This window comes from Canis lupus, chromosome 27, assembly GCF_048164855.1.
Source record: "Canis lupus baileyi chromosome 27, mCanLup2.hap1, whole genome shotgun sequence".
Lineage (NCBI taxonomy): Eukaryota > Metazoa > Chordata > Mammalia > Carnivora > Canidae > Canis > Canis lupus.
Window position 1 is genome coordinate 19,202,729 of NC_132864.1, and position 11,255 is coordinate 19,213,983.

The 11,255-nt window shown below is 48.1% G+C and overlaps 1 long non-coding RNA gene across 2 annotated transcripts; it reads right to left on the reverse strand.

Moving 5' to 3' along the window:
• Positions 1-2,744: 2,744 nt before the first annotated feature.
• LOC140618977 (uncharacterized) lies at positions 2,745-6,590 on the reverse strand. Of its 2 annotated transcripts, XR_012018950.1 has the most exons (4): positions 6,275-6,590; positions 5,236-5,422; positions 3,943-4,108; positions 2,745-3,083 (listed from the first exon to the last, which is right to left on the reverse strand). It is a non-coding gene; the product is annotated as an uncharacterized lncRNA (long non-coding RNA). The 2 variants fall into 2 exon arrangements; XR_012018949.1 differs by having other exon boundaries at positions 2,745-4,108.
• Positions 6,591-11,255: the final 4,665 nt, after the last annotated feature.

Sequence of the window (11,255 nt, forward strand, 5' to 3'; positions counted from 1 at the left end):
CCTGGATGCAAGCTCCCCTAAGTGAGATCATCTGAGATCAGGACGCTTCTCTCTCCAGCAGCTCTGTCCCTACACCTGGAAGACCCCATCTGTCCATAACCAGCCAGCTCTTCTCTGTAACTCTGTAGAACCCCAGGGCACAGAGTCCCCCTCCTGGAGGCCTACGTGCAGCAGGTCCCGCTGAACCCAGCCCAAGCACACTGGTCCACTGAGGAAGGAGAGCGTGGAGCCTGGGAGTTTCCGCCCAGTCCTCCTGCCCACGGTGACACTGCCCTGCCCTGCACCCTGGACCCTTTCCTGTGTGTCCTCCTCTGACAATGCTGTGTGAGCAACACAAACCAATGAAAACAAATATCTGAGTGTGAATCCTTAATAAACAGACAAACTGGAGCAGTGGGGACTGTGGCAAACGAGAAGCCACATGCCCCATCGGAAAGGGTCACCTCGCCTCCCTTTCTGCCATTTGCTGTCAATCAGGACATGAGCCCAGTGCGGCTACATCTCCTAGTCTTTTTTTATTATTATTAAGATTTTTATTTATTTATTCATGAGAAAGCCGGAATGAGAGGCAGAGACACAGGCAAAGGGAGAAGCAGGCTCCCTGTGGGGAGCCTGATGCAGGACTCGATCTCAGGACCCCAGGATCACGCCCCAAGCCAAAGGGAGATGCTCAACCGCTGAGCCACCCAGGAGCCTCATCTCCTAACTTTTTAAGGTGACTGAGAAATTGAGATGCTTATAGGAAAGATTCTGATATTTAGTGTTGGCTTGATAGATTTGTTCTTCAGAGCGATATTAAGTTCACAGAAAATTGACCAGAAAGTGCAGACATTTCCTATGTACCCATCGCCCCTAGGCAGGCATGGCCTCCTCCGTTACCAACACCTCCCACAGGAGGGTACGTGTGTTACAATCCACCAGCCTGCATGGACACGTCATCATCACCCAGGGGCCATACTTTACATTCCCCTGCCATGTGCTCGCTCTTGGTGGTGTATGTTCTAAGAGTTTGGACAAATGCATAATGACATGTGTTCACCATCGTAGTATCGTACAGGGGGACTTCGCTGTGCTGAAAATGGTCTGTGCTCCGCCTCTGCATCCCTCCCTGCCCCCCAAAGCCTCAATGCCTGGCCACCACTCATCTATTTACTGTCTCCATAGGGTTGCCTTTTCCAGAGTGTTCTATGATTAGAATCAAACAGAAAGCAGCCTTTTCAGGTTGGCTTCTTTCACTTATTCCTATGCAGTGAAGCTTTATCCATGCCTTTTCATGGCTTGATAGCTCATCTCCTTTTAGCGCTGAATACTCTTCCATTGTGTGGACAGACCACAGTTTATTTATCCTTTCCTTTTCCTGAAAGACATCTTGGTCACTTCCAAGCATGGGCAATTATAAATAAAGCTGCTATAAACCTCTGTGTGTAGGTTTTAGTATGGACCGAAGTGTTCAACTCCTTTGGGTAAATACCAAGGAGTAGGATTGCTGGATCGTATGGTAAGAATGTGTTCAGTTTTATAAGGAACTGATAAACTGCCTTCCGAAGTGGCTATGACATCGTTCATCTCCACCAGCAGGGAACGGATTCCTGTTGCTCTACGTCCTCACCAGCATTTGGCGGTGTCAATATTCTGGATTTGCACCATCCTAATAGGTATGCAGTGGTATCTCGTTGTTCCTATTTAAAATAGCCAGTGAATCCCCAAAAGAAAAAAAAAATGGCTTCTGCTTAGCCAACATAGCTGTTGTAGAATAGCAGAAGTGGACAGTGTTCTATGGAGCAGATCTCCGAAGTGGGGTGCACAAGCTCGAAGGCACACAAGTTGATCCCCCAGGGAGCCAGAAAACCAGCAAGACTTGGAGCTACGCTTGCTTTTGTATGCCATGCTAATGGAAGTTCCCATCTTGCGCACATGCTGTGCTCCACCTGCCGTGCATTTGCAATGTGGCAGATATTCTGGTTCCCTAAGTTCCATGCCTGTGACGTGCTCAGTTGCAGCTGCAACTGTGACAAGTGGTTGTGTGCAATATGAGTCTTCATTGCCAGCACACCACCTTCCATTCAGTCCTGGAAGCTTTCTGCTTTGTGCCCCAGGGCCTTGGCCGACTTCTGGAGAGCTTGCTGCACCCCTGCAAAGCATAGCTGGAAGGGCAGGGGTGTTGATGGTCTAGGAGGTAACTCCTGATGGGTTGCAGGCACAGATGGAGAAATATCCCAGCTTCTAAGCCTCTGGACAGATGATGCCCAGTGACAAAATCAAGCCCAGTTGTCCTCACGGACAATCCACTCACAAACACATCATTATGTTGACTTTGCCTCTGTCCCGTCTCCCCATTCGCCTACTCCTTCACTCTTGCTACCTGGGATCCCATCCAGGTAAACTACCTGCACACAAACCCTTCACAAGTTTTGCTATTAGAGGGATATGAGGACAGAACCTAATAAATGAACACTGTTGTTCATGTACGCAGTCGCACCTAAATAGGTATACAGGCACTGGCAATCTTACCAAGAGCAGTGTAGGATCAAAACCTATAGACCTTGCAGATCATGACTCTAGTGCCTAGCTATGCAGACAGTGGGCTCCATCCCATTCTGGAGGGTGTGGCTGTCACCAACTCCCAAAAAGGTCCTACCTGTAATCAACAACATTTTCAAAAAACACAGCAAACACAGCTCCTGCCTTTTTTATTATTATTATTTTTTGGTAATAATCTTTATTTTATTTGAGATTTCCAGAGAAGTTGTGCAGGAAGTACAGAGTTCTCCATGCCACGCGTACCCATGCCCCCCCCCATACACCCCACCTCGGTTTACTCTGTTATTAACCTCTTGCATTAGTGCAGTACATTTGTTGCAAGTGATGAACTGATATTAATAAAAGCCGGTAGTTTGTATTAGGGCTCATACTTGGCAGCGTATATCCTACAGGCTTTAACAAATATATAATGAGGTGTATCCACCACTACAGTGTCATGCAGATAGTTTCAGGGCCCTGAAAATCCTCTGTGCTCTGCTACTGCTTCCCTCTGCCTCCTGTCAATGACTGGTCCTTTTACTGTCTTCATAGCTTTGCCTTTTCTAAAATGACAGATAGTTGGACTCATACAGTATCCAGCCTTTTCACATTTGCTTAATCGCTTAGCAATATCCTGATGTTTTCTGCATATCTTTTCATGGTTTCCTACCTCACTGTCAGCCTCTATTTTAAAAAATCACACACATAGCAGAAAGGAAAGATTCAGGAGCAGCTTGATCTAGGTGTTCAGTGTTGTCATCAGGATCCAGTCTCTTTCCTTCTCTGACTCTGCCTTACCTAGTGTCCCCTTCATCCGAAGGCTGGGCATTCTTGCAGTCACAAGAGGTTCTAGCTCAGATCTGACAGTTTTAGATATACACTCAACCTGATACAATCACTCCTAAGAGGAATGGGGCTAGTTAATGTGACTTGAGCCAGTCAGGGTCCAACCCTGGGGCTGAGGGTAGGCCCTGTCTTTCCACTCTGGAGGCTTCTAGCAAGAGAAAGATGGGGCCAACACTAGGAAACTACCAAAGAGAACACCCCAAGCCCTCCCCAAAGATGAAACACGAGCCTCAAGCTTTATAGGGTATTGAGCTCTCTACATCCTACCATGCTGACGTGCTCTTTTCTGGCCTGATTCCCTAGGATAACCTTGCCCAAATCTGTAAGCACAGCTTTCCCTGAAATAAACATTGCTGGCTCCCAGAGAACCAGTCCCCCTAGGTTTCTGGTGGACCTTGAATTAATCACAAAATTCCAGTCTCTGTTTGGTTCTCATGGGCAAAAGATGTGAAATGCCATAGGTTTTTGGTCTGTACTTTTCAACTAAGAACTCTGTCCAGGAGCTGCTGCATGGCTTATTAAGACTTACCAGAAGTCAGGATTTATAAACCCAAATAGCACAACACCAGCGCTTACCAAGCACTCTGGTACTTCTGAAGAGTTCCAAGGGCCCTGATTCATGATCCCATGACTCTGGCTAGCTCCCCATGAAATGCACACGTCGTTGGAATTCCAGGGTAGGTAGGTGGGTCACTGGGCCCTTTGGACCACCTTGTGCTCTTCCACAAAGGAGTATTGAAACCTTCAAAAATAAATGTATCACTCAAGCAACATCCAAGAATGTGGTGGTTGTAAAAACCTTACCCAATGCAAAGATGCATAAAAAGTGAAATAGTTCAGGATACCCTTTCCATCCCCAGTCCTATCTCCTCTCCGGATGTGGAAACCATTAATATTTTAGTACGTATCTTTCCAGATGTTCTCTTGTGCATTTATACTGCATGCATAGATGCACTAATTTAATTTTTTAAAGATTTTATGTTTTCATTTGAGACAGAGAGAGAGCATGAGCAGGGGAAGGGGCAGAGGGAGAGGGAGAAGCAGACTCCTCGCTGAGCAGGGAGCCCGATGTGGGGCTTGATCCCAGAATTCCAGGATCATGACCTGAGCTGAAGGCAGATGCTTACCAACTGAGCCACCCAGGTGCCCCTCATTTAATTTTTTAAATACTATGAAATACAATATTTTTAATATATATGTATGTATTTCTAAAATGTGTTTTCCCATTTAAAAACATGCCTTGGAGACCTACCTATTTCAGCCCATGCAAATCCACCTTGTTGCTTTTAACAGTTGCAAAGAACTCTCTAGTGTGAATGGACTGAGGTAATGTTCATCACTGTGCTGATTCATATTAACTCATTTTAGCCTCAGTTACCCCTCTGCCTTCATTCCTTCCCTCCTCCCAGCTCATTCACTCCTTTACATTCTACCAGCCTCCATGCTCTTCCACAAGCACAGGAGGCAGACTCCTGCCCCAGGACCTTTGCACTGGCTGCTCCCCTGTCTCCAGTGCTCTCCCCCAGAAAGCTGCTTGTCTCTCTTCCTAGTACTTCCAAAATTCCAACCCACCCTTATCCTAACACTTCATATCCCACTTCTGGTATTTTTTCTCCTTGACCAGCTCCTCTATGATCCCTCCCCCTCCAAGGATGTCACCAACCCACCAGGGCAGTGATCTTTGTTTTGCTCACTGCTACGCCCCCAGCGCCTAGATCAGCGCCTGCACACTGTAAGCCCTCAACAAACGTTTGTTGAATGAATGCACTGATGACAGCACTGTGTGCTTAGCACTCTCCTTATTCCCAACTTACTCGAGAAGAAACCAAGTCACAGACAGAGGAAGGTTGGTCAAAAGACTCAACATACCAAATGCAATTATAGCATCACCAGAAACTGTCAGCTGCACCCTCCGTTGTCACTGGGCTTCTCTTGATTCGTTCACGCAATAAATATCCATCAAGTGTGGGCCACGGCCCTGGCTCTGTGTCTGGGTGATTTGGGCAACAATCCACCTCCTGCCTTTAAGCAACTTACAGTCTGCTGGGTGGCAAGCCTAGAAAAATCACAATGACAATTTCGAGGCCACCTCAGGGTCACGGCAAGGACATTAGCAAGATTTGGGGGTCAGGAAGACTCCCCGGAGGAGGTGAGACATCCAAGGCAAGGGTGCAGAAGGAAGAGCATCCCAGGGGGAAGAAACAGATGGGCCGCACCGTGGAGCTCAGAAGAGGGAGTAGTTAAGTAACTAGAGGCCAGAGGAGGCAGGGAAACTGTGTCTGGCCAAAGGCACTTCTTCCCTCTCTTCGGGTGGGAGGGTGGGGGGGTGCAGGAGAAGAGCCCAAGCCCGCTCAGCCTGGGCGAGGGGGATGGCCAGGGACATTTGGCTGGAGCTTCAAGTGTCCCTTACACTTCCAGGCACTGGGGGCTCCTTCTGCTTTAATCCACGGAATTAGCTCCCGGCCCCACCAGCGCCAGTTCCCGAATTGCTAGATGGCAAAGGTCAATGCATTAAGCAGCGCGGACGCAGGCCCAGCCGTAAATCCCAGAAGCAGCCAGAAGCAGCCAGTCGTATTTCACGGGCCGCCGGGCCATCGACCGGCCCATCCCCGCAGGCCGCCGTTTACGAGCTTCGCCAGCCCCCCGCGCCGCCCCCCGCACGCTGCCCTTTGATCAGGGAAATCCAATACTTGAGGCCTGGGCTTTGTGGACGAGCAAGTCTAGATTAAGGGAATTAACCACAGTGGATCACAACTCATAAAGCGGTGCCCCGGGCCCCACCGCAGCGCGGCCGGCCGGTGGGGGCGGGGGCTGCTGCCCAGGGTCCCCGCCGGCCACCAAGGCCCCCTGCTCCCCGAGCAGCACCCGGTGCAGAGGGGGAGGCTGTGAGCCTGAGCCTTTCACCTACCAACACCGAGGGTGGGCTTTTCCTGCAGAAACTGGGAGTCCTGGTCGCGCACCTTTCTCTCTGCCGTCATTGGTTCATCAAAGACGCACGATGAGTAGATGTGGGAGGCACTGTCCTGGGTTGCATTTTGTCACCCAGAAGGATAAGCCCAAATCCTCAGCGCTGGCACCAGTGAACGTAACCTTGTTTGGAAGTAGGGTCTTTGCAGATGTAACCTAACCGAGTTAAATTGGAATCTACTGGGTTTGGGAGGCCGGGGCGTCTTTATAAGAAGAGGAGGGGACAGGCAGGGAAAGGGGCCATGTGATGACAGAGGCCAGGATCGGGGTGATGCAGCCACAAGCCGAGAAATGCCAAGGATCGAGGCAACGCCAGGAGCTGGGGGAGGGCCCGGAACAGAGTCTCCCTGGAGCTGGCGAGAAGAACCAGCCCTGCTGACACCCTGGTTTTAGACGTCTGGCCTCTTGAACCGTGAGAGAATGCATTTCTGTTGCTCTAGGCCACCTGGTTTTTGTGGTGTTTTGTTATAGCAGTCCCAAGAAACTACCGCAGGCCACAGCAGCAAATGAAAGAGACCCAGTCTCCACCTGCAGGAGCCACCTGGGTCCCTGGGAGACAGACAAGGATGAGGCTGTTGTCATGAGATGCAGTGAGCTCTGGGAAAGAGAGCGCTCAGGGCCATCTGGAGGGCAGAGCAGGAGCACCTAGCATGGAGGTATCATGGAAGGCGTCCAGGAGGAGGTGAGGTTTAGGTTGAAGCTTAAAAGTGATTGGAGTTGGCCAAAGACTGGGAGGGAACAGTGCAAAAGGCAGGGAGCTTCAGCCAGAGAGCTTCCAGAGGTGAGTGAGGAAATGGTGCATTCAAGGAAACCAAGACTTCTGGGAGAAGAAGAGAGGTGGGAAGAGGGAGAGGTGACACTGGCTGGGTGACTGGTCAGGGAGGACCCTGCGTGTCAGGGTTAATGAGCTTGAGGTTATCCTATGGGTGTAGAGGAGCCTCGGGGCAAGGGAGTGAGATGGCCAGGGTTATGTTTAGAGGTTATTCTGGTAGCTGGGTATTAATTTGGGTAATGCTAAATATACCTGGGGTGCTTCAGACAAAGTGGGAGTCTCCCGATTAAAGGGCTGAGGGGCCCAAAGCCCTGTTTCCATCATCTCTCACTCTTATAATGTGGAAAACATGAGAAAGAGACTTCTGGTGAGCCAGGCTCACAAGCCATGCAGCTGGCCACGAATTCTCTCCAGGACTTTGCCCAACACCTGCCGGGTGCAAGTCCTAGACCTACATCAGCAAGCTCGGTCCCTGCTGCCCAGGAACTTGCCAAGTCAGAAATGTCCTCCAGGCTGCAACGATGGAGCACAGACTGACTGTTCTAGGACAATGCAGAGTCCAGTTGTGGTCAGAAATAGGGTCCCAGGAAAGCATTCCCCATTGAGGAGGTAAATTTTAAGCTGGGCTGTGAAGTAGGTAATTTCAATAACACAACAGTAAGAAGAATGAGAATTTATTGAGCACCTACTATATGCGCATAGGGCTTTGCAAACGGCTACCTCTTCCAATCCAAGCAACTGGTGGGTGCCACACCCAAACTACAGACGAGGAGGTGGGGCTGGAGGTAGGTGACCTGCTAAGGTCACACAGCTCTTGAGTGGCGCAGTGGGGCTGGGAGCTCCGCTGTTACTTTATCTGAAACCTGTGTCCTTAATTAACCACCTACCACCACACACCCTGATATGCTCTTCTTTCTCTTTTCTGAGTTTTGAAAAGAGAAGACGAGCAAGAGTCAAGGAAAGGAGCTGCAAATCAGGCACAGGTTGGGCTCCGTTTCACTAAGGAGGGTAGTGGGGGGAAGGGAGCCCTCACCCCCCTGCACCACCATCACATGAGCATCATCCCAGCATCTCCCCTGGAAGAGGAACCAAGCTCATCCATCAGCAGCTGATGGACCAAGTGGGAAAATAACCCCCAGACACTGATTCATACATATCCAGTACATTCCAAGGACGATCCATTCTCAGGTTTGGGAAGCCAGAGTGAAATGGAACCTTCAGGTCAAGGTGGATGCTTTAGGCAACGACTCTCACCATTCTGGTATGATCTATGGAGGAAATTTCTTCCTACACACTGTGGGTCCTTCCTTCTTCCCTCCTTTTCTCTTCCTACCGCACACATCATAACTGCAGATTTTATTGCAACAACAAGAAAACTGGAGAGTATGGTAGGCACCCCTAAAGATGTCCACATCCTAAGCCCCAGAACCTATGAATATGTTATGTTACATGCAAGGAGGACTCCTGGTAGCCGATGGAATTCAGCTTGCTGCTCAGCTGAGCGTAAGGTAGGGAGATTATCCTGGTTTATCTGGGTGGGCCCAATGTAATCAGTGGGGGGAGGAGAGGGAAGGAGGGAGGAGAGGCAGTGTCAGAGTCATATGATGTGAAAAAGACCCCACCAGCCATTGCTGCTTTGAAAGCAAAAGGGGGTCGTGCAGCCTCAAGAAGCTGGAATAGGCAAGGAAACGGATTGTCCCCTGGAATCTCCAGAAGGAACACGGTCCTGCTGGCACCTTGATTTCAGTGCAGTGAGCCCGTTTCTGACCTCCAGAGCTGCGTATCCCAAGAACCCAGCACAGTGCCAGGAACACAGCAGCTGCTCTGAAATAGCCTGGGAGTAACCTAGACTCATCTTTCTTCCCATCTTGCTAAATATCACCACAATCTCCCCCAAAACCCATACTAGAAACGGAGTCTACTCATCCATCCCCCACCCAGTGCTGTCAATTCTACTACCTCAGCAGTGCTCGCATCTGCCCCCACCTCTACATTTTCACTGCCCATGCCTTGGTTACAACTCTTAGCACATCTTGTCTGGAGCACAACATGGCCCCGTGGAGGTTAATTTTACGTATCAACTTGGTGAAATCGTGGTACCCAGACATTCGGTCAAACATCAGTCTAGATGTCATTGTGATGAGATTGACATTTAAATCAGTAGACTAAAAAAAATAAAAAATAAATAAATAAATAAATAAAATAAATCAGTAGACTGATTAAAGTAGATTAATCGCCATAATGTGGGTGGGCCTCACCCAATCAGGTGAAGTCCTTTAAAAAAATAAATAAAAGAATGAGGTCCCTCTCCAGGGAGGAGAAATTAGGTTCCAGGCTACCTTCAGACTTGAGCTGCAAGAGCAACTCTTCCTTGCATCTCCAGCCAGCCTGCTGGCCTGCCCTAAAAACTGAATCATCAGTGCCCAAGACCACATGAGCCAATTCCTTAAAATCTCTTTCACTGTTCCGTTCTCTCTCTCTCTGTTTCTCTATATTTAATTATTTTATTGTATTTAATGATAAATATATAAATAACACGTAATATACATTTACATTTAAATAATCTATTTATATACATATTTATAAATATAATTAGAATTTATAGTTTTAAGTTATAGATTTGTATATAAATTATATATATCACATATATTTAAATTATCTATATTTATTAATTATGCATGACTTTGACTCAGACTCAAATCCAGTCTCCCTGCCTCATGCCTTGTTCTTCCCATCTGTTGTCACTTCTGTGTCTTTACTCATGAAGCACTTTCTTTGCCTGTATTACCTCCCTCCCGATTTCTCTCTCCACCCCACCTCCCTTGTCTTAGCCCCACATAGAATCGACCATCTGAATCAGTGAGGGTCAGACTCACCCAGGCTGATGTGATCCCAAAGCCCATGCCTTTAGTCACAATTGCTCAACAATTAACTCTAACCTAATTTGAGTGGGCGTTTTGTAATTCTGGAAATTTCTAGCATCTATCAAAGTAGGCAAAGTCAGTAGTGAAAGGAGCCCCCTCTGTGCATCTCCTAGCTTCGATGGTTATCGGCTCAGAGCTATTCCTGCTCTACATACACACACCTTCTCTTTTCTTCATCTCTTGCATTATCTTGAAGCAAATCCTAAATGTCAGACGCACTATCAATTCACTCACAATTATTCCAAAACGTATCTCTAAATGGTAAGAACTTCTTACTTTAATATAACCAAAGCACCATTATCACATCCTCAAATTTAACAACTTAACAATAATTTCTTAATAATTTCAAATGTCCAACCTGGTGTTCAGATTTCTGCTTATCTCATATATGTCATTCATGGCATTGTTGGGGTTTTGCTTTTTCTTTTGTTTTGTTTTCAGGACTTTTAAACGTGTATTGAATCAGGATCCAGATAAGGTCCAGGTAATTCAAGGCATAGACTGTGATAGGCTGATGTGTCTCTTAAATCTCTCTCAATCTCTGGGTTACCCTCTGTGCTTGTATGAGTTCCTGGAAAAGCAGACCCAGAGACAAAGATTTGGGTACAAACAATTGATTTTGGAGGTGACCCCAGTAAGCATGGTGAGGTAGCACAAAAATAACCCAAAGAAGGTACAGGAGCCAGTAAAGTGCACATTAATAAACCGTAGCCATTTGGGCAGCTGGACTTGGTACCCTAGGGGACCTCCAAGACACTGTAGCACACACTTCAGAACTGCCCACCCGATGGTAACAATGGGAGCTTCCGCCCACCGCCTCCCATGTCCCCTCTACATCGAAGGTTGTTCCTGGCCATTAACACCCCAGCGCTTCCCACCTACCTTCTAGGCAGGTAGAGGGGACCCTCAAGCAGAGGCAGGACACAGGAAGCCATTGGTATGCCTACGGCTGATCTCCAGGGCCACCGTCATGGGGAGGCACTGTGCTAGCTACAGACTCCATTTTTTAAAAAAGATTTTATTTATTTATTTATTTATTTATTTATTTATTTATTTAAGAGCGAGAGCAAGAGCGAGAGAGAGAGAGAGAGAGAGAGCGCACATGAGCCAGGGAGAGGAACAGAAACAGAGGGAGAAGCAGACTCCCACTGAGCAGGGAGCCCAATGTGGGGCTCAATCCCAGGACCCTGGGATCTTGACTGAGCCACCCAGGCGCCCCTACAGTC